Here is a 22,993-nt window from a genome sequence, read left to right as displayed (position 1 = left end):
CCTGTCCAGCTGCTTGAAATGCAAGTAACAGGGAAAAATTAAGTATGTACACTATATTATGCAAATGATTGATGATAAATTAATGTCGTAGAGCTGACTTTCTAAAGATGTGGTTAACATTAGATAAAATTAGCTAAAGTTGTGACTTTAGCTGTGTCATATAAACCTTTATTAAGGCAGCACACATTGATTGAACAACTACTTATTTCCTGGCATTCTGCAAAGCTCTGGGGATTCAATTATCTGGAAAGAGCTTTTGAATTCAGGGGTGACAGCTCTGTTATTAATGCTATTCATCCAGCAGTCATTTCCACAACATAATGTACGCATATATAAAACTCTATTTTGGTTTTTGACTGTAGTAATTATAAATAGAGCGTGTCAGACACAAATCACTTTGCTATAGGGTGTTGAATGCATTTACTAAAAACAAAAACATAAAACAAAAAACTATACCTTTACTGATAAGCACTTTCTAAGTAAGACTTCAAATTGCATGTTCTTTAGATATCCATATAGATGATCCATCTGATGTTCTGGGCCCTCAGCTCCTGGACCTCTTCTCCAATGATCTTGTCACCCATTCTATCTCAGCCACTCACTGCCAGAGTCACGTTCTCGACTTTGTCATGATCAATAACTGCATTTCAAATGCAAACATACCACTACCCAGGTGTCTCCTCCTATGTTTCAAATTGCTCCTTCTGGTATTTCAATTCCAACAATCCTTTGATCCCATCAGGAGCAACAATACATTGATCCTACCACCTTTTCTTTATGTCTTTCACCCTACATGTCTTCCCTCCATACCCGGATTAAATTCCATGCTCAGGTATTACAATCACCCCTTTACATCTTACATCTCCAACTCTCTTACCAATCTCTCTCTTTGTTGAATTACTTTGGCTAAAATATAACCTTGGTTAAGTCTATATATCTGCTAACTCCATTCATCCATCTGTGCAGTCAAAAGTAGATAGAGAAAAACAACAACCAGGTTGACTGATCTCACTTTAAATTCATGATCATAAAGTGGGCCTGATTATGCTGCCTGACCGACTGCCCTTTCTGTATCTAGTCTAGGCACCTTCCTTTTCTTCTGGATGACTCTCTCTTTCTTCTGGCTCATTTTCCCAACATTGAACATTTCCTCCAATTCTTACTCTCAGCTAATGACCTACCTACTTATTTGCCTAGAAAATAGAAGCCATCAGCAGAGAACTTGCACACACTCCCAGACCACATACGCCCACCCATCTGCTTCTGTTCCATAGACTTTGTCTTATCTCCTAACTGCAGATGAGCTAGATGTGTCAGCTATCTAAGGCCAGTCCCTGCACCTGTGTAGTGGTTTGCAGTCTCTCACACCTAAAACAAAGACACTCCTTTCTTTCTCCTGCATCATCTACTTTTCCTTCAATACTGCAAACAAACATGATTCTGGCTACCATCAGTGTTCCCTTTCTCTAGGTTTCTCCTGAGACTTATTCCTACGTAACATACAAAATATTTTTAATTTATTATCTTGTTTAATACATAACTCTTACAATAGAACATAAGTTCCACAAAGACTGGGATTTTTTTGAAATCTCTTTTGAACACTACCTTATCCTCAGCATGTAAAACAGTGCCTAGCATATAATATGCATTCAGTAAACCTGCTGAATGAATGAATAAAAAGGATGATTCAAATAGTGCTTTCTGTGAGCCAGGCACATGCTAAATTATTGGTAGAATTTTCTCAGTTAATCCATACATTGATATTATAAGGTAAGGATTCGAATCCCCATTTTCCAAATAAGCAAACTTAGGCTACAAACAGGAAAATTAATTTGCTTTTCCAAGAACATGGGAAAGCTGGAATTCACATTCCGTACTTTCTATCTCCAAATCTCATAGTTTTAACTACTATGCTTCAGATAATGTCCCATATTCCTCATGGCTGTTAACATCACCATGTTTCATTAAGCAACATTTACAACAAATGTACCACTGTCTGATGATGATGTCTTATTCTGTTTCTGTCACTCTCATTCCTCTTGTACATTCAGAAATCTGGAAAATAAGGTTCTAGGGTTCTTTCTTATAATGCTGATTTCTACCTGGGTTGGTTTTCTATTGCTTCTGTAACAAATAACCAAAAACTTGGTGACCTAAAACAATACAATATTATTGTCTTAATGTCCTGGAGGTCAAAAGTCTGAAGTTGGGCCTTATGGAGCTAAAATCAAGTGTTATTAGGTCTGTGTTCCTTCCCAAGTTTCTAGAGGAGAATCTGTTTCCTTGTCTTTTGTAGCTTCTAGGGGCCACCCACATTCCTTGGCTAATGACTACCTTCTATCTTCAAAGCCAGCAATGGCTAGTTGAGACTTTCTCATGCTCTATCACTCTGACTCCGAGTTTCCTGCCTCCTTCTAATAAGGACACTTGTGGTTACATCGGGCCTACTGAATAATCCAGAATAATCTCCCCACTTCAAGACCTTTAAACTAATCAGATCTACAAATTCCTTTTGCCATATAAGGTAACATATTCACCGATTCTGGGAATTAGAACCTGGATATCTTTTGAGGGGCACTATTCAACCTACTATAGTCTATCCTCTGGCTCACAAAGATTCATGTTCATCCAAAATGCAAAATGCACTACTCCATCTCAAGGTCTTCAAAAGTCTCAACTCATTTCAGCATCACCTCAAGTTCAAAAATCTCATCAGCTCCAGCTCAAAAGTTCATCATTTAATCATCTAAATCATCTAAATTAGTTATGGGTGAGGTTCTGGGTACAATCCATCTTTGGTAAAAAGTCCTCTGCAACTATGGACCTGTGAAACTAGAAAACAACCTATCTGCCCCCAAAATACAATGATGGGACATGCCTAGGAAAACAGTTAGAGACATTTCCTTCCCAAAATGGAGAAAACGGAGGGAAAGAAGGAGTCACTGGCCCTAAGCAATTAAGAAATACAACCATGAAAACTCCATTAGAGTTTAAAACCTGGAAATAATCCTTGGTGGCTCCAGTTCCACAATCTGAACCTAAGGTCCCACCCCAGAATCATCCTTCCTTTATCATGAAAGGTAGCATGTGGCTGCAACTGAGTATCAGCCTATTTCTTGCCTTAGAATTTTGGGAGCTAAGAGTCTTCATTCATTTTGTCCTCTCTGTCTCTTTCATTTCAAGCGGGCAATGTTTCCACTGGTATCAAATTCTTAAAAGCCTTGTGGATCTCTTGTGTGTGTCATTAGAATTCGCTCCAGTAGACAAGAAGCTCCTGGAGATTCTGAACTAATTGACCAGGAGGGATATCAGTTTATGGAGTACTCCATTGGACCTGCTGCTGCCTGGCAATATTCCTGAACCCAAGACAACCTTTCCCCCATGCTCTTTCATGATGTTCAGATTCATCCAGATGGAGCGCTGGGAAGGTGAAAAAAGGGGGAGTTGGGGAGTGCTGTAATTAAGGAGTATCTATGTGGCATTTTATACTGGGCAGGATATGCTTTACAAAACTCAGGCTTGAGGGTACAAACAGGCATGCTGTGACATATCCAGAATGGAAAATTATCACAGGTGCTTTTATGAATGAAATTATTCAAAGGATTATAAGAAGCTTATATATTGAATGATACAGTATAAATAAGCAAAATAGTAATATGTTATTAATTTTCCTCAACAAACATGTATTGAATATATATTATGGACTAGGCACTAGGCTAGGACTTAGGAGTAATAATGTAAATAGCCTGTGGTCTCTTACCTCAAGAAACCTATATTCTAGTGGGGGGATCATAGCTTTTATATTCAGACATTTTATACTACGACATGGAAAGCTCTATGATAGCGTTAAGTCCAGAGCCTGTAATATAACAGGAGCACTATTTCTTCAGCCCTGGGAAATGGACAATTTAGCACTATTTGCCTTCGTCAGATTCAGTTGTGAACGTTAAGGAAAATCAACAGTTCTAAGCCACTCCATTAGGTCAACAAAAATAAGCCAGCAGATGGGACTTATTTATTATGCCACATTGCCATTAATGAATTGGGGGGCAGGGTGGGAGGGATCAGAGCCTGGAAAACACAGTTAATAAAAAGGAGTGATCCAGGAAAAACAAAATCCAGTGAACAAATTCACTCAAATGACACAAAACCAACTATAGATTAAACATACATACAAGAAGTCTTAGGCTTTGCAGCAAAAGAAACTATGTAGAATATAACACATAATTTTTCCAAATTTGGTAATGCTAGATGTCTCAGGGAACTCTAGCAGTTCTCAGTGATGTCTGGCCACCTCCAGAGGACACCTAGCTGTTATGGAAGGTTATTAGAAGGGTCCTGGCCAAGAGGTCATGAACTTTGTTCTAATTATGTTTCTGCCACTGATTTGCTACCCTGCATAAGTTACTACTTAAATCTCACTGTGCCTCACTTTCTTGTCTGTAACTCAACAAGTTCACACCGAGAGGGTCTATGCATGAAGCAGATAAGGGCTATAAGTAAGAAGGAATCATGAACACTACCCTCAGGGAGCTCACATTATGCTTGGTGTGAAGAGAAGGAAACAAAGAACTGTTCTACGGTGCGCTTAATGTAAATTGTATGCACAAGGTACAGAAATGATACTGAGAGCATATTTATTCTGGCTACACCATAATCTGATACATGAAAAGTATCTAAATTTTTATTTTAAGAAATACCATCCTAATGAAAGGTTTTTTGTTGTTGTTGTTTTTTTTTAAATACTAATACCCAGAGTTCAATTTATTAGGTCATGTATTATCAGAGAACTCTAACACCTCTGAGCCTTGTTCTAGTCCCTATACACACATCTTTTCTCCCCAGGACACCTCTGTCTTCTGGTAAGCCATAACTCCAGGGGTCATTGAGGAATGTTTTGGCCTATTCCAAGAGAGAGAGGAGATTTTTTCCACTATTCTTTTTGTGCCCCTCTTGCTTCCTTGTTTGCATACACACAGAGCCCTCAGTGCTCTGCCGGGTCTGCTCCTGTGGCAGCATCCAAGATTCTAGGCTGGATCTATCCAGTGCTGGATCTCTCTTGTGCTTCCACCGTGGGCATGAAGACTAGAATATAAACCCTGTGAAGACCCAGGCCCAAGTACTTGGGCTTCGACGGACTCTGAACACTTCTGGAAGTCCTTGAAAATGAATTCTTAGAGAAGCTGACCATACATCCTGGCCTGTGAGAATTCACTTACATTCCATGTATGAGTTGTTAAGTCTGACAAATAATCTACTCTCTCCCCAAGAATTATCTCTCAGGGGAATATTTGAGAGTTCATCATCTCACTTATTTAGATCTCTATCCCTTGCTTTCCAAGCTTATGTCCCAGATTTTGTAGGATATCTCTTAGATTATGTTATTTGTATCCTAATACATAGCCATTAATGCAATAGATACTGTTCTAAAAGTCTTAACATGTTCTCTACTATTACATATGTTTTGAGCTTCCACACAATTAGGAATGTCTATCAAGGTCTGCTTTACCTTTCCTTATCCACTCTATACCACAGAAACAGTATTGCATTTTGGGGCAGAGAAGGAGTTTTTAAGTCTTAGTTTCTAAACAACAAAATTTTAAAAGTCGTGTTTCTTCCCTTATTGCTGAGACAATTAAATGAAATAATTCAGTAGAATCTTCAAGACAGTGCCTGAAACCTAGCACATGCTTAATGTTAGCACTGTTGGCGTAAATAAACAAATAAAATTATTGTACTGCATTTGGAAGCTTGAGTCTTTGTGGGTATATAGTTTTCTATTTTCTACGAAAATATTAGGGTCCACAATTTTAACCTTGTCAAAATTTAGAGAGTTTTAATTTTGAGCATGTGGTGGTGGAAATATTTAAAAACTAGGAATAATAATTTGAGATATTGATTTTATAGGTAAGGCACAATCGCCATTCACCTCACCCATGTCTGCCCACCTAATGTTAAGAGGCAAATTCACTGTGAAACTAATGGAACTTCAACTTCAAATCCTCTCACTTTCATTGGACCCTTTCCAAGACCCTAGAAGGAGCCTAGCAATTATGTATTAAATTGTACAACTTTTGGGCTCCTAAAGCCTAGAAATGCCTCTGCTCTGGTCCCAAACCACTTCTTAGTCTGTGGCTGTGGCTGTTTAAAGATCTCTATATTCTTTAGATGCTAAGTGTACCACATCTTGAAGAATCATGGCTCAAGTTTTCACTGACGTCAAATCTTTCCTATTTGGGGTATATTCCTTGAGGCCTGCAGGAACTCTTGGAAATGCCCTCATTCAGAAGGTCTTCAATAAAATGTCTTATTAAATGTTTAAGAATATATTTCTATTTGGTAACTTTTGTACATTGAGGTGCTGGTTTGAATAATACCCACCTGATGATTCATCATGGGAAAAATAGTATTTGCTATAAGAACATAGAACTCTCAGTGTATTATTAAAATAAAGCAAGCAAAAGGAAAATCAAAAGTTTAATACAACATTTCTGAAATGAGGAGAAGAGATAACTCCAAATGATAGTTTTTTATATTTTCAGTCATTTTTAATGACAGAAATGTTTGGCAGATGGGAAAGGCAAAGCAAGAAGACTGGCAGGAACATCTACTCATTCTAAATAGAGTTCAGCCAATAGAAAAATGTAAGCTTGTTAAAAAGAGTATGTATATTATTGTGTGGTTCTTAGGCTGGCTAAAGAGACACATTCCAAATTTGGAATACAGGGCTCAGGCTGTTTTCTGATTTCAGGCAAGGAGAGCATCTGACAAAATGACGTCAATTCTTTTCTGCACTGTTGAACTTATGTCCTGGTTTAATCAGCTTGACATGAGTTTTGCAAGAAATAAAAAGCAGTATATTAATGAGCTTGAGATGAGAGTGCTAGAGTCAAAGCATAAGCCATTTTACAGTTAATGAAACTGGTCAAAATTTAAAGAGAAGCAGAGTGTAGTTTAATGCTGTCATTTTCAAAATAATCATCTGTTGTATCTCATTCTTGAGTATTGTGTCTGAAATAATGCATTTTGCATGGAATTTAGATGATAAAAAGAAGCTGCTGACCTTTTCTTGGTCACAAAAATGGCACTTAGATATCAATCACATTTTGCATAATCTTGCCTTATCGTTGTCAAATGATGACAATTCCAACTCTCCCATGAAGAATTGTGGAAAGGGGTAATAATTTAATTTAAATCCACTACATAAATATATATACATATATTTTATCCCATTTCCACAGAATCCTCCTTGCATAAAATCATTGTGTTGATAAAGTAGGTTTAGATTCAATGCTTTCAATGTAAACTGCTATTTCATTATGGAAAACACTTCTATTGATTCATTCATTTATTTTTTTTTTTGAGGAAGATTGGCCCTGTGCTAACATTTGTTGCCAATCTTCCTTTTTTTTTCTTTTTCTCCTCAAAGCCCCAGTACATAGTTGTGTATCACAGTTGTAGAGTTGTAGCTGTTCTATGTGGGATGCCTCCCCAGTATGGCTTGACGAGCAGCGAGTGGGTCTGCGCCCAGGATCCAAACCAGGGAACCTGGGGCTGCAGAAGCAGAACGTGTGAACTTAGCCGCTATGCCACTGGGCCGGACCCTGATTGATTGATTTTTACACAGGCAAGACAGATTTTATTCAAGATTTTTGCAATCAGGGAGAGAGACTGAATGTAACTCCATTGAAACAAAAGGTGGGAGAGTTTTTAAGCCCTGGGGTGAGTTAGTGGAAGAGTACTGGTGGATCTTATTGAGGAGGTTACACAGCGTGGTTAGGCCATCCGTGTTTGCTAACTGGCACTTATGCAAGTTAGGCTCTTACCCTTACATAGAGACTGGGGGATAGAGCCCTTATCTTTCTTGATGATTACATTTCAAAGGAATGGCTTCCACGTCCTTGAGAAAGACATTCCTAGGGCGGCAGATTGGAGTAACATCTTCACTAAAAGGCCATTTATGCATAATCTATTACTTGCCAAACACTTTACATACATGTTTTCCTTTAATTCTCCCCCGAAACTCTAGGAGATACTTGATGTTAACCTATTTTACAAATGAAGAAATTGAGCCTTAGAGAGATTAAGCAAATACAATGCTCATAGATTGTATGAAGCCTGGCTCTAAGTCTCAATTTCTTCATTTGAAAAATGGATAACACCACATATCTCACAGAGCTGGGGTGAGAATTAAAAGCTCATGTTTGTATGGTGCTGGCTCCATGTGGACTGAAAACCTCCTCCATATGTGGTTAGGCATGTGGGCTCTGAAACCTGAGCACCTTGGTTTGAATTTCTAGCTTCTCTACTTCTCAGCCATGTAAACTTAAAGTTATTTAACTGCTTTATATCTCAGTTTTCTCATCTACTAAAATGGGGAAAAAATAGTACTCACAGCATATGATTGTTATAAGGATTAAATGAGTTAATGTCTGTAAGTTTCTTAGGACAGTACCTTAGAACCTCATTCCATAAAGTTTAGCTATAAATAATATTGATATGATCTCCTGTCTATTAAATCCATCGATAATTTTATATTCCTCAATTCTGATTTTTAGAAAATTTTACAATAAGTAAATATATTGCAGAATCTAGTTTGTTTGTGGGACTACAGTGTGTATTTGGAGCATACAGTCCTTCATTCCCAAGTGTCTATCATCTATGTGAAGGGAGAAACATAACACATTTCGTTCTAAACAAGCAATTTAAAACCGCTATATATACATATATTTTAAAAAGATCTGTTATCTGAAGATAGAATCCGTTTTGCTTATTTTTTAAATTGTTCAAACTTTATTTTAATCCAGAATCCGCTTTAAGTCTTTTTGGAAATAGACAGTATGAACATCTTAAACAGTTAATGATATCATAAAGTATTCTTTTACTTCCACCATAAAGAAAAAATATATAATGGCTAGTAATTAAACTACAGACTCAAATGTATTTTTGAAATATTCTTTTCCTTTTTTTTTACTCTGTCCAAATTTGAGTGGGACTAGATTGCTTTTTCCTCCTTTTCACAAAAGAATATATTTACCACGCTTTGAAGTCAGGTAATTCAAAAGCCCTGAGGAATGATTGTGGTAGCTTTCAAAAGCTCATGTAATGGGACAGTCATCAGTACAGATGTTACACACTTAGTTAGTGCAGACACATTTTGGTTTTCACATTTTGCACCAGGCTGGTAGTGAAGTAGGCATTAAGGACACAGGGACCCTGTGCGTCTCTTTCAAAAACCTCTCTCAAACACATAGCTTATCCTGATTCTAGTATGGTATTGCTTGAGCCTTAAAAAAAATTCCATGGACAACAATAGCAAAAAGAAAATATGAATTATAGCTTAGTAATAGTAAGCATTCATTGAATGACTAATTTAGATGCTTAAAGGTCTTTAAATGTACATATGTCATAATTTGTGATTTTTCAGTTTGTGAATCAGCATTCTCTCTGTGTGATTGGGAGTCTCCTTGCATCATTTGTTTGGGTTCTCATTTATTTATTTATTTATTTTTTTGTGAGGAAGATCAGCCCTGAGCTAACATCCATGCTAATCCTCTTCTTTTTGCTGAGGAAGACTGGCTCTGAGCTAACATCTATTGCCAATCCTCCTTCTTTTTTTTTCCCCCAAAGCCCCAGTAGATAGTTGTATGTCATAGTTGCACATCCTTCCAGTTGCTGTATGTGGGACGCAGCCTCAGCACGGCCGGAGAAGCGGTGCATCGGTGCACGCCTGGGATCCGAACCCGGGCCGCCAGTAGCGGTGCGTGCGCACTTTACTGCTAAGCCACGGGGCCGGCCCCTGGGTTTTCATTTAAATTACTGGACTTCAGTTTTGTTATTAATTCGATCGTTTAACTCGCTTGTCTGTCACATTTTCAGCTTTGCTCATGCTGTTGACCCTTTCTATTTTCTTCACAGAAGCATTCAAATATATAAGACCCGAAAAGTGAGACTTCCACTCTCCTGCTTCCTGGTTCTTTCCTAATAATTACTTTCTTGTCATGGCCAATCTTTTGAAAGAGTAGACTAAATTAATTTCCTGCAAAGTATTCTTTTACTGCCACAACCTTCCACTCCTATCTCAGGGTGCTAACAATTTATTAGTTATCAAATCCACTGGCATTATTTCTGGTCTCATCCGCTCAGCTTTCATTTATGCATTTAACAAATATCTGTGAACCCCATGCTATGAGCTGTGCATTGTTCTAATGACTGAAATTGGTGAATAAGGAAGAAGTGAGATCCTGCATTTGTGAAGATTATGGGATAGTTTGAGGGCAAAATAAAGGTGGGGGATCTATTTTTAGTAAGATGGTCATTTCTGAGGAGGTGACATTTGAGGTGAAAACTAAAAGATGAGAAGGAATCCGCCATGTGACTTGGGGAAAGAGTATCTCAGAAAAGGGACAGAGAAAAGGGCCCTGAGATGTGGAAGCACTAGGCATCTTGGAGTAACAGCAAGAAGAAAACTCTTAGGGGCATTTGTCTTCCGTGTCCTTGTTAACATTGGTTTAGCATCGTGGCTCTCTGCTGGTTCTCTGACTCTCTGGTCATCTTTTCTTTAATTCTCCAACTTGTATTCTATATGGGCATTTTCTTTCCAGGTGATGGGAAGGATAAGAAGTGGACCATAAATACTTTGCCGGGAGCTCAACGTCTCAAAAAGACCCAAATTTTGTTTTAAATAATCTAAAATTCAAGGAATAAAATGTACAATGTCAGGCCAAAGAAAAATTACATGTATGAGTCAGACGTGGGTCTAGCACTTACAGAGCTAACAGTCACACACCTGCTGCCATCACTGGCACAGACTGAATTTTCCATGGTCATAGTCCAGCATAGTGGTTTGGAGCCTAAATACTCAAGACGTGGTCCTCAGAATCTTAGGCCCCACCTTAGACATATAGAACTATTGAAACAAAATATACATTTTCACAAGATCCCCAGGTGATTTAAACGCACAAAAGCCAAACTCATAGAAACAGAGAACAGATTGGTGGTTGCCAGAGGTGGAGGATGAGGGATGGAGGAAAGGGGTGAAGGTGTTCAAAAGGCACGAACTCTAGTTATAAGATAAATAAGTAATGGGGATGTGATGTAAAGCTTGGTGACTATAGTTAACAATACTGTATTACATATTTCAAAGTTGCTAAGATCTTAAAAGTTCTCAGGACTAGAAAAAATTTGGTAACTGTGAGCTGAGGGATGGTAACTAAATTTACTGTGGTAATTATTTCACCATATACACATACATCATATAATTATGTTGTACATCTTAAACTGATACAATGTTATATGTCAATTATATCTCGATAAAACTGGGGAAAAAAAGTTGAGAACCAGCAGGATTGGAGTCAGACTGGCTGGGGTTTAAATCCTGCTCCCACTTCTTATTACCTCTATGGTCTTGCTCAACTTAACCTCCCAAAATTTTAGTTCCATATCCTTTCTCTTTTGTTCTCAAAAGAAGTCAGGACATTTAAAAGCATTTTACAATGGTTGTGATGGCTTCCAAAGGCATATAAGGGAGGTTTTTCACAGGTGCTGACGATGATCAGGATTGTTGGAAAGATTAAAAAAGATAATATGTATGAAGCTATTAGCACAGACTATATGTTGGTTTACTGTATGTGCACAATACATGATAGTTAAACTTCTCTTGTTTGCTAAATCAATTAAAACCTACCATCAATATAACTAATTTAGACAGAGTTGAATAGGGTTAGGGAATAGGTAGCCAGCTCTTATTACCTTGGCTGTGGAGTAAGCTGCTGGGAGATGTACCATATGACACACACAATTATTTTCTTAACTAAAATTTCCCAACGATGGCTCCAGCTGCGTTTTTCAGAGAAACTTGCCAGGTATGTTCACATTATTCTATTCACTAAACATGGTAAAGCTAGAAGATTAAGGGAGTCAGATCAAATAGAAAATCAAAGTTGCTTCTAATTGTACTACTTGTTCTGGATTTATCTAGCTGAGGAGGGAGAGCAGACCAAGGCGGTCTGGAGTGCTTTCTTTGCACTTTCCGGTGCAGTTGTCTTGGATTATGAGTGCCAACAGAGCCACATTTTACCAAATATGGGCCACTGGACACCAGTGAAAAGCTTAAGGATGTCTCCATCTTTGTGTTATAATGTGCTGTACAACAGAGCCTGGAAGCTCGTTGTATTAAAAAACAACATAACAGTCTGATTCAATTTAAAAATTATTTATTGCAGACCTACAGTTCCAGGAACTCTGCTAGGTCCTGGGGAGAGAAAGATGTATAAGACCACGGACTCTACCTTTAAGAACTCATAATCTAGCATGGTGCGGGAGGCAGACTCTTTGAGTCTGTGGATAAAAATACCTAGCTCCTTAATGAAACTCTTGTTTAGAAATACAAGTTGGGGGCCGGCCCCGTGGCTTGGTGGTTAAGTGAGCGCGCTCCGCTGCTGGCGACCCGGGTTCGGATCCCGGGCTCCCACCGGCACGCTGCTTCTCCGGCCATGCTGAGGCCGCGTCCCACATACAGCAACTAGAAGGATGTGCAGCTGTGACACGCAACTATCTACTGGGGCTTTGGGGGAAAAAATAAATAAATAAAATGTTTAAAAAAAAAAAAAAAAAAAAAAGAAATACAAGCTGGCTACTAAAATTCCAACACAGCCTCACCCTCCCTATGCTTCATCCTCCCAGAAAAGGCCTTGTTAAAAAACAATTCAATCATTTGCTTGCTTCCTGAGCTTGGATTGCTCATCCCTCCCACAACAGCTCGTATAAGGACCCCACTTATCCTCGCAGGCTTGAGTCCCGCACTTAACCCGTACATGGTATTCTCCATCCACTCCAAGACTGTCCAAGTATTTCATTGTCTGATAGCTGTTTCCTTCCTCTGACCTCTTCTCTTTTGGTAACCTCTTAAGCAACCCTCACAACTGAGCTCAAATATCATCTTCAAAAATCTCTATGCTATTCTTCATTTTCCTTGGAAGGCTTGGACTCCTGCTCTTTTGTGGTCTTATTCCATTTTGTGCATTTTCACTCTCAGGATTCTTTGTACATTTTACTGCAGTTACTTCTTTCCCAGATTCTCTCTCCCTCTAAAATATGTTATGTATCACTCAACCTTGTATCTCCAGCAACTGGTAATCCTGCTGGCACATAGTTGATGCTCCGGAAAAGTTTGTTAAATGGATAAGCAGAGATTAACTACATAAGGTAATTGCCTGATATAGATTGACATTTATTATAACCCGCAAACCCAAAGCAGGTTGAATTTATATAAGCAAGGAAATTACATACCAGCTTTAGCACAAAGAAAGTTTGAATATTTTATTTGGGTACTATCAGTGATCTTTAAATATGTTAACTGATGAAATGTTGTTATTTCATGAAGTCTACCTTGGCTCAATAATATACTTCGTCTGTACTCTTTTTAGACTCTTTTGGACCAGTCTTCAATGTCACACATCATAGAAGAGGGAACAGAAGGAATGGTTTCTTGATTTTCCTTCTAAAGTATATTGGATTTCTGACAAACCAATGAACTCCAAGAGTAACAATATTTTTTGATATATAAGAATTTTCAGAGAGGACTATTGATCACAGTCCAACCAGCACAGCATCATTTACCTTGGCACCCAAAACACAATTTTCCCTTTCGAAAGTCAGTTAGATTTGGGGTAAAAAATCAAACTAACACACCTGAATAAAATGGGTGATCAATCTAAAAAAAGTTATCTTGCATTTAAAAAAAATTTTAAAGTGATTATAAAGTAATCAATTAACCCTGTTGAGTGGTTTGTGAACTAATTCTGAACTAGCTTTGAAGGCAAATAAATGTCAATGTCTTTAAAAAAAAAGTAGTTAATTTGACTGGGAAGACACTCATTTAGATTTATATTTTGTGCCATATTTATTTATTAAGTCCTTTCTCTAGTTCATGCTTTCATCCAGCAAATACTAAATGAGTGCCCACTGTGTGCCAGCCATCATGTAGTCACTGCGATTACAGCAGTAAACAAAGCAAAGTTCATCTACTCAGGGAACTGATAATCTGGTGTTTGGAGACAGGAATCAGTACAAATATGTACATGATTTGAAAAATGGTTATAGTTGCTAAGACAAAAAACAAATCAAGGCAAGAGGAGAGAAAGTGATAAAGGACTTCTGTGATCAGATGGCATTGTGAGATCTGGGTGAAGGAGCTAGCTTTGTGGACTCCTGGAGGAAGAGCCTTCTAGGCAGAGGGAATAATAAGAACAAGGGCCCTAGGCAGGAGTCAGCCTGGTGTATATGAACAGGAAGGCCTTTGTGACCTGAGTGACATGATTGAAGGGAAGAGGTAGGAAATGAGGTACCCTGGGGTCAGATTATATGGTGTCTCATCTTGGATTCTTTCTGGAGGGAGGTGAGAAGTCATTGGAGGGATTTTAGTAGAGAAGTGGCATGACTTGACTTCTGTTTTAAGCATCACCATGGCTGCTGTGCCTCTAATAGACTGTGGAGGAGGGGTGAAAAACTTAAAAGAGGAATCTCAACTTGGGAGAGTCCCTGAAATTTCAGCCAAATTTGCTGAAATTTCAGCAAATTTTCACATGCACTGGCATGTGCAAATATATGAACATTTATTTTCATAGGAGGCAAAGTTCATTTCTTATACCAGCTTCTCCGAAATATCTGTGTCCCCAAAAAACTGCTGCTGTAAAGGAACGAGGGCAGCTATGTTCAGGCAAGGAGTAATGGTGGTTCCAACTAGACAGGCAGTAACAATGGAGGTGACAAAATGTAGGGATAAAGAATTTATTCAGGATTTATAGTCATCCTTAATGTATGTATGCAGTGGGTCCCATTAAAAGAAACATTTATGTCCCAGTGTGGATTTAGTTTAATTTCTTATAATTTTGAGTGACTTGAAATGAAAGTTGGACTTGGGTTCCAGCTTTGCCACTTGTGAGGATCATATGTAACCCGTATGAAAGCATGCTTTGTAGATTAGAGAAGTTGTTTAGTACAGAGGCTAAATGAAGGGCTCAAAGCACTGGAATCACAGTTCCTACTTCTTCATAATAGTGCATTCACTATTTACTGTGTGTGCAACCTTTTGACAGTTACTTAACCACCCTCTGGCCTTTATTTCCTCACTTAAAATAGGGATATTAGTTTACCTCAGAGGTATTTTGTGAGAATGCAATAAGATAACCCATGCAAACTGTGTTCTTTAGTGCCTAGCATATAGCAAACACTCAATAAAGTCTAACATATTCAATTGTTAGCTACTATGATTTCATAGTTTGGATAAAGCATCTCTAAGAGCTAACCAGCAACAATGCCGAAGGGGTCTCTCTAATAAGGAAAACTACTGCAAATAATACAATGGAATTAATATTGTCCTCTTTAGTTGAAGATGCTTTTGCTTAGTAGGATGTTAATTTTAAGTTATTTTTCCATAATAGATAATTTCTGAGTTCCATGGTTATTGTCTGTGTATAACTGTCAATTTGGGATAGGTGGAGTCCCTTAAAGATTCAGAAAAGTAAATTGGTTAGAAGGATGCATAATTTCATGAGACCTCCAAAATGCATGGACCATGATTGCCAATGTCTCTTGTTACTAGACACTATATCCCTTGAACTGGGGATTTTTTTAAGTTTTCAGCCAAGTTTCCACCATAAATTTATGTTCACACCAGCCTTTTACATTTTAGCCAAATTAAAATTATAAATTGGCACCTTTCTGTGACTTGGGGTCCATGTTCTGATACCTAGTATGCATGCTGGTGTGCTCAGTCCATAGTTATTGACTTTCTGATGGACAACTGAAAGATCTCTTAAGCACAGTGATTACAAGAGAGAGTCAGGACTGACTCCGCAGGTTTGCTTTAGTGATATTTGTTTTGAAACACTCCTCCCACCAATTAGTTCCTTGACTTTGTAAAACTGAAAGCACGTTCAGGAAATGTTGACCAAAAATCCTATTGTTAGAAGAAAATTTAACGTCGTTAAGACATTTTGAGAGATGTGCTCAGTTTCGGTGCAATATTATGGGTTCATGCAGTATTTGAGAAGACGTTCAATTAATCACTTTGGGGACCTCCTGGAAAAAGCTATATATAGGGCAGTCATGATCAGTTTTGAACATCGCTTGATGTTTTCACTTGGTTAAGTATAGCATAGCCACGCATGGTACTCGTCGATGAGACATAGGAACAGAAGGATCATGTTCCAAAGAGAGGAGCAATCTGTTACTGTTAGCTTTAAGGTATTCTGCCCCAGTACTTGAGAGCTGGGATTCGCAGGCCAATTTTTGATCACTGTTTCCATTCCATGAGATTACATTTTTAAAAAAGAAGTCAATAACTATCATTTATTGAGTTCTTACTATTTGCTAGATGCTTTACATACAACAATATATAATATGAAAATCTTGTGAGTTGGTGTTATTAACATTTTTAGATGAGGAAACTGTAGTACTGGGAGATTGAAGACTCCAAAGTTTCACAGGTGATAGGAAGAGTTAGAATTTGAACGCAGTTTTCTGTGATTCCATCACTCCGCTTAATAATATACCACACTATCTTTGACAACAAGGAGAGTGAGCAGTGGATGGTTCCATATGTCTTATGTCAGGAAGTTTTAATGTTGGCCTTTAGATTTGAGGCTGAAATTTAATTCATTCCTTTATATGACTGATTTCACATAAGCTGTGACCTTTTACTCCCTGGTAGGGAGGTGGTAAAACAATTTTCCAGGAAGCAGTAGTCTTAGTTCCTTCTAGGAATTTATTTAGGAGGAAGGAAAAGGACTAAGAAAAGGAAGGTCAGCTTTTTTCTGGAAGAACTGGCGGAGCTCTGCAGTGACTCCCCTGCCTATGAATAATCACTTGTGAAGAAGTGTGTCCAGTGGAAAAATTGAAGGATATTGTTAACTTTAATGTTCCAAGGACTGGTCATTTTTGTAAAAGCACAGAGAGGAGCATTGAGAAAATGACTTCTTGGCAAAGGAAAATGAAAAGAATATTGCAAACATAAGCAGAACATTCTTTGAGGCACCATGGAAATAAATTAAATTAAAAATAAATCTAATGCCTATTTTGGAGGGGTGAAAGAAGGTCTGTTAGGCCTGCTGCCCTATAACCCAAGCCACGGCTCAGGAAGAAATAAAAAGTGAAACACATAACCGTGGTATAGCAAAGTAATCATTTTGTGGTAACAAGGTGGATTTCTAAGTCCTGGCCAGCTCTCCAACTACTCTGCCTAAAAGGATGGAATATTCAAAAATCCTGCATGTCTGGAATTCTCTGATCTCATGATTCATTCCTGCAGCAATGACCATTGAGGCCACCAAACTTTAGATGTATCATCGTGAAGGGTGAAGGAGGCACCTGGGAGCCATAGTCACTCATGCCATTTTATATCCTTAAGTTTTGCTGATTGAGGAGCAAAATCAAGTCAAAGTGATCTTAGCTGAGTACAACTTATCATTTCATCTGACCCTTGAACTTGGATTGGCTTCTGTAGTCTGGTCCAGCTCATGGGAGTACAACCAAAGTTGTTAAAAGGAAACCAAATAAATTGGGGAAAGGACTTAGCTGAGCAGGGCTTGTGACTGCTTCAGTGTAGTGCAAAAACTGCTCTGCCACTGCAACATATGACTTACAGTGAGGCGAAGCAAGGTAAAGTGGAGCAACAAATTTCTTATTGTTTTTTGGGGAAATCTAATCATTCTTTTATCCACCCAACCATTCATTCATCTGTCTAGGCATTCATTCATTAAAACAATGTTATGTGTTTGCAATATACTAATTCTATTTTTTTATTGAGGTAATATTGATTTATAACAGTACATAAATTTCAGGTGCACATCATTACATTTCGATTTCTGCATAGATTACATCTTGTTCACCACCCAAAGACTAATTACAATCCATCACCACACACATGTGCCTAATCATCCCTTTCACCCTCGTCCCTCCCCCTCCCCCTCTGGTGACCACCAAATCAGTCTCTGTCTCTATATGATTGTTTGTTGTTGTTTTTGTCTTCTACTAATGGGTGAGATCATATGTGATTTGACTTTCTCCCTCTGACTTATTTTGCTTAGCATAATACCCTCAAGGTCCATCCATGTTTTCATAAATGGCTGGATTTCATTGTTTCTTACCGCTGAGTGGTATTCCATTGTGTGTATATACCACATCTTCTTTATCCATTCATCCCTTGATGGGCACCTAGGTTGCTTCCAAGTCTTAGCTATTGTGAATAATGTTGCAACGAACATAGGGGTGTGTGTATCTTTACACATCCATTTTGCAATATACTAATTCTTAATGAAATAAAGAAATGTCTTTGCCCTCAATAATCTGATAATCTAATTGGAGACATAACACATACTCATAAGACAGGTGAAAAGTCATCGGGTGTGATAGTTAGGAGATGACTAATGACTAATAGGGTGCCTGTTTTGGTAGAGTGTTGGGGTTATATAGAGAGAGGGATGATGAAGAATGGTTTCCTCCAATGTTATTCTGTTGTTCAGGAATGGAAACAAAGGAAGTAGATTATTAGAGGACCAAAGGTGGCCACTAGCCTTCTGGAGATGGTGGGAGATTTTAAAGTGTAGTGAGAACCACATTTTAGTAGCCAACCATCACATCCTACTGAACAAGAGTCTAATGTGGGTGAACTGGGAAGGGACCAAGAACTGTAACAACTATTAGGGCAGAACTTCCACTTGAGGGCTTGTGGGGAACTAGGTGAAGAGATTAAAGTGAAAAAGCAGGTAGACCAATTGTAGAGTTTCTTGCATGCTTTTGATATGAATGAAACTGGAGTTCAATGAACTGAGAAATTAAGAGGTCCATATTATTATCTATTTGGATGTAGAATCCATTGAATTTAAGGTAGAATAGAATGAAAAAACAAAACTGTGAGTTATGTGAGTTGTGTAGGAAGGTAGCTATAACTTCATGGGGATTCAAGGTGACACTAGCAGGGATTGAAAGAGGGTGGTATAGGCAGATAGAAAGAGGGGAGTGATTTAATTGTTTGGAAACATCAGGGAAAAAGAAAGATATTTACATGGCACTCCATTTCCAAAGTTTGGTGGAATGAGGAATGGTGGGGGGTTCACGGAAGAAATAAGTGGATAGGTAGTGCTTTTAGAGGAGTAGCAGATCACAAGTCCAGAAGACAGAGGAAAAGGTTCTAGTTATTCTATATCATACGTGGAATTACCAAAAATGAATCAAGGAAGGAGAACTGAGCTTAAAAATAAATGTGCTAAATTGATTATATACAACCGGGTGGAAGAGCTGATAATATACCAATTTGTCTATACCACTCTCTTTAGTATTAGCTGTTCTCTCACCACCCCAGATACTCCTGAAATGCTTGAGGGCCATAGATATGTCATAGAAGTATATGATTGACATCACCTCACATTTTTAATACCACTGCCATGTGTTTGGTACCATAAACAAAGTATCCTGCTGAACTAAAATTACGAATATAACCTGAGCTTTGACAAATAAGCTATTACATCTACTAGTAACAGTAGAGATGGTCTACTTGAGAGGATAATCAGCACAAAGGAGATCTGTAATTTTCACAGCAAATAGTAGTGTCTGAATAAATGAATAAATAAATAATTGGCATAAGAGGATCTTCAGATAGGGCAAAGAATCCTAGTTCCTTTGGAATTTATGTATCTGGCCTGCTTTATGGGTGGGACTTTAGCTTGTAAAAGCAACGTGTAGAAACCTGTGAGCTATAATCCTAGAGTCTGCACTGCTACAGCACTGACAAAAGAGTCCTTTCATAAACATAAAATGACATAATGTTTTCTAAATATTAATTTATTTACCTTGATTTCATCGTCATTATTTAGCCTTGCCTCTTTTCCTGATTTGAATCATGTTAGGAAATGTAGATGGGAAGAAATAACTTAAATTGTTGCATCAGCTTTTGTATTACCTATGAAGTGCAACATTAAAAGTGTAACAAACAAGGACCGGAGAATTATAACAAAATTCCACATTAAATCTACTCACTATGCCATGAAATAAGATTTTATCTTTTGATGCTACTAACATTCTCTATGCACATAAGAAGCAAAATTCCCTTTCTAAATATCAAGGGAACTTGATAACATGGTTGTTACCCTTTGGTAAACATGAGATTCTGCTGGATCATTTGCTCATCAATTAAAAACATTAGAAAATATTTTTGATTCTTTGAAAATTTAAATGTCATGCTTTATTTCCTATAGTGTGAAACCATGAATCTCCAGTTCTTATGCTTTATTGCATGATATCATCCTAGAGTTCAAAAGGCATTGTGTTAACAGTCATCAATAACATACCTGATCATCACCCCCTTACAAAAAAATACTCCAGAGGTCTCTATAACAATTTTCTGGAAATGTCTCACATGTTCCCACGAACAAGTCCTTTTATCCTCCAACATAAAGTCACTCATTTTTGGGTGTGAAGTTATCAGTGCTTCTAGTCTTAGGGTCTAAGACTAGAAGCAAAATGGGGGCTCCAACTGTGCCGTTTGTGCTCCCAAGATATGTACCTGGGTAGAGTTTCTGCTCTGGTTGGGGCCACCATCCTAGACTGCGTCATACTGTAGGGTCAAGGAAAAGGCTGGGACTTAGCCATCCTGTCAGGGTCAGAGCCCTGAACTAAGTAGCCATAAACAAAATATGGGTATAGTCACTCCCCTCTATAAGGTTGGGGCTGAAGCTTCCACAAGCCTGCCCTACTGTGAGGTCATTGAAACCCAGGATGCTTGCAAGAGTATTCTCCTTTGGAAGATGAGCTGACAAGCAAAATTTACCAAACACACAGAGAAAATAAATACTATGAAAGCTTACACTTGAGGAAATAGTAATCATAATCATACTAATAACAACCACAATAGCAGCCATTCAAGAGCACAATTATGTGCCAAGCACTGTACTAAATGCTTTACATATAATATGTCATTATTGTCCTAACAACCCTATGAGATAGATATTTTCATTTTCACCCTGTTATGAGTGAGGAAACTGAAACACAGAGATGTTAAGTAACTACTCAAGAGCAGAAAGGTAGTAAGCTGTGGAGCCAGAATTAGAACTCAGTGTTTATATTCTTAGTCACTGTGCTCTACCACAATCTGAAAGAGCTTTGGTTTACAAATAATTAATAATCCTAAATAGATAAAAGAGTAAAAAGTATAAACAAAGTAATACAAATTATTTAGGCTGTTATTAAAAATAATTCATTAGAAAACATGAAAATTAAAAAGCTGGTATTGAAATAAAGTTCCAAATGATGAGCCAAGGGGCACATTGGACACAACTGAAGCCTAAATTATTGAACTTAAAAATTCAGTTGAGGAAATTCTCCAAAATTCAGTACAAAAAAATAAAAATATTGAAATTATAAAAAATATTAAGAAATATGAATAGAATAGATCCAGAAGCTCCAACATAAGCCTGATAGGAGCTATATAAGGAGAGAAAGAGAATGGTGAAAAACCAATATTTGGAGATATGATAGCTGAGAATTTCCTAGAATTAATAAAATATATGCATCTTCAATTTGAACAAAATATGCCAGAATGCTGAGTAGGCTTAAAAGAAAAAAAAAATCACCAAAAAATCCCACACCAAGCCACATTATAGTCAAATCAAGTATCAAATCAATGACAGAAAGAAAATTCTGAATAGAAAGAATGATTTTTTTTTATTAGTAATGTAATTCAAAAGAGTGGAAATGAACCTCCCAAGTGCTGAGTAAAAATATCCTTAAAAGTAGAATTTTATACCCTAAGTCTAACTCAGGAGCCCAGATGAAATATAGACATTTTCTGTTGTATAAACCAAAATCTTGCTGCTTACATTCCAGAAAGAAGGAAAATAAATAAAATGAAAGGAAGTTGGGGAGTGAAAAAAGCAAGAGGGAACAACGACAAAAATTAATAATACCTGTTAGTAAATACCAATAGTATTGATTTGTAAAATACCACAGTAATAATGATAAGTTTATGTGATCAAAAATAAGCTGTAATTAAAATTCTTTTTTTTTTTTTTTTTTGCTGAGGAAGATTCACCCTGAGCTAACACCCATTGCCCATCTTCCTCTTTTTGCTTGAGGAAGATTTGCCGTGAGCTAACATGTGTGCCAGTCTTCCTCTATTTTGTATGTGGGTCACCGCCACAACATGGTTGCCGACGAGTGGTGTAGGTCCATGCTGGGGAACAGAACCCAGGCTGCCGAAGTGGAGTGCGCCAAACTTAACCACTAGGCCACAGGACCAGCCCCTAAAATTCTTAGCAATAAATATTGGAAGAAATGCAGAGCATAGTTAAAGCAAATGATCTTGTTATATTTGTAAAGGCACAAGATGTAGAGATACAGATTAACTGTACATTTTTCCAGAAAATGATAAATTTTGTTCAAGATATAATGTTCAAGCATCATTTGCGTAATTTTAAAATATATATGTGTGTGTATATCCAGAAGCTAAAAGGACATCATTTCTGTTTTCTCAATCTTTTAAGATTCCCCACAAAATAAGAAAAACAAAAGTTAAAAAAACAATAAAAGTAAATAAAATAAGAAACCAGTGACCTGAGTACCATCCTTAGATCTGAAACCAGGCCAAACTTAGCATCTCAAATGCAGTCTATATAAAACTTGGAGGCATTCATTATCACTTTACTCTCACTTGGCCAGACTCTTATTCAAGCTAATGACAGTACTAACTTTCTTGAAAAAAACAAAATCCTTGTTTAGAGACTATATCAGTAAATTAATTTAGTAGATGATTTATAATTATGCTTTGACCTTTAAGTATCTAGGAAATATCTATTATATATTGATCTAGAAATATCCAATATCAAGGAAAAATTAAGTATTTCCCTTACTTTACTGGATTTTTTGTGTTGTTTTGTTTGCTTGGATGATTTACTTTTTGTAAGTTTTGTTTTTTCATTGTCCCCATTCCTGCTGAGAT

The 22,993-nt window shown here is 37.5% G+C and overlaps 1 protein-coding gene across 3 annotated transcripts in view; it reads right to left on the bottom strand.

Annotated features, from left to right (window-relative positions):
• The window catches only part of GABRB1 (gamma-aminobutyric acid type A receptor subunit beta1), a 373,814-nt gene that overhangs the window by 197,333 nt on the left and 153,488 nt on the right, over positions 1 to 22,993 (bottom strand). The window lies entirely within an intron of this gene.

This window comes from Ceratotherium simum, chromosome 8 (genome assembly GCF_057802395.1).
Source record: "Ceratotherium simum simum isolate JZ-2026a chromosome 8, ASM5780239v1, whole genome shotgun sequence".
Taxonomy (NCBI): domain Eukaryota; kingdom Metazoa; phylum Chordata; class Mammalia; order Perissodactyla; family Rhinocerotidae; genus Ceratotherium; species Ceratotherium simum.
Note: the sequence above shows the minus strand (reverse complement) of the source record. Positions and strands in the feature narration are given on the sequence as shown.